This window comes from Sipha flava, unplaced genomic scaffold, assembly GCF_003268045.1.
Source record: "Sipha flava isolate LNK unplaced genomic scaffold, YSA_version1 18641_pilon_pilon, whole genome shotgun sequence".
Lineage (NCBI taxonomy): Eukaryota > Metazoa > Arthropoda > Insecta > Hemiptera > Aphididae > Sipha > Sipha flava.
Window position 1 is genome coordinate 1,799 of NW_020272377.1, and position 831 is coordinate 2,629.

Sequence of the window (831 nt, forward strand, 5' to 3'; positions counted from 1 at the left end):
TCAAATGCTTCTAATACCAATTTATTTAAAGGCTGATTCCCTATTCCACCACATTTTGAAAATACTACACAAAACTTGCAATAAGCACCATTTTTTATTTTTGAGTAAGCAAGCCAATTAAATTGAAGCAACCATTTATATTGGAATTTTAAACCTCTTTTCTTATTTTTTTGGTTTAAAGGAAACTCAAATGTTGGCAATGGTAACCATACATTTTTAAGTGCCTAAACAGTAAAAATTATGTACACTAGGTGTAGGTAGTAAGAACAGTTTATTTTTATCAACAATAAAGTCTAAACTTACAGTAAATTTATCAGCATCTGATAATCTACAGTTTACGAATAAGCTTATATCATTTTCATTTGCATGCATACTTTCAGTCTAAAAAATATGAAATTATTAAAAATATTTAAGCAGTTAGGCATTTGTAATGTGTATAAATATAAGTTTTAGTATTGCATATTTGCATAGCTAAAAACTGCAAAACTATAAATATTATTGTAAAAGATATAATTTATAATGATTTTATAGTAAATAAAACTTTACCTGATCTTGAAATACTGACACTGAAGGCGATTGTGATATTGAATTCAAAACCGGAACCAAAACTGATGTTTTTTCACTAATATTCGACATCTTAAACCACATTGCATAGTGTTAGTAAAAAGATTTTGGAACAGATGCAGTAGGTACATTTTATCCAAGTTTATTAAACTTTAAAATGTAAATCCATTTTAAGTATTGGGTACTTACTTTATTTAGTGTACTTGGTGTTTTTGTTGAATTTTTACTAGAAGTTGGTTCACAATCATCTTGATTAGTATTTTTAAA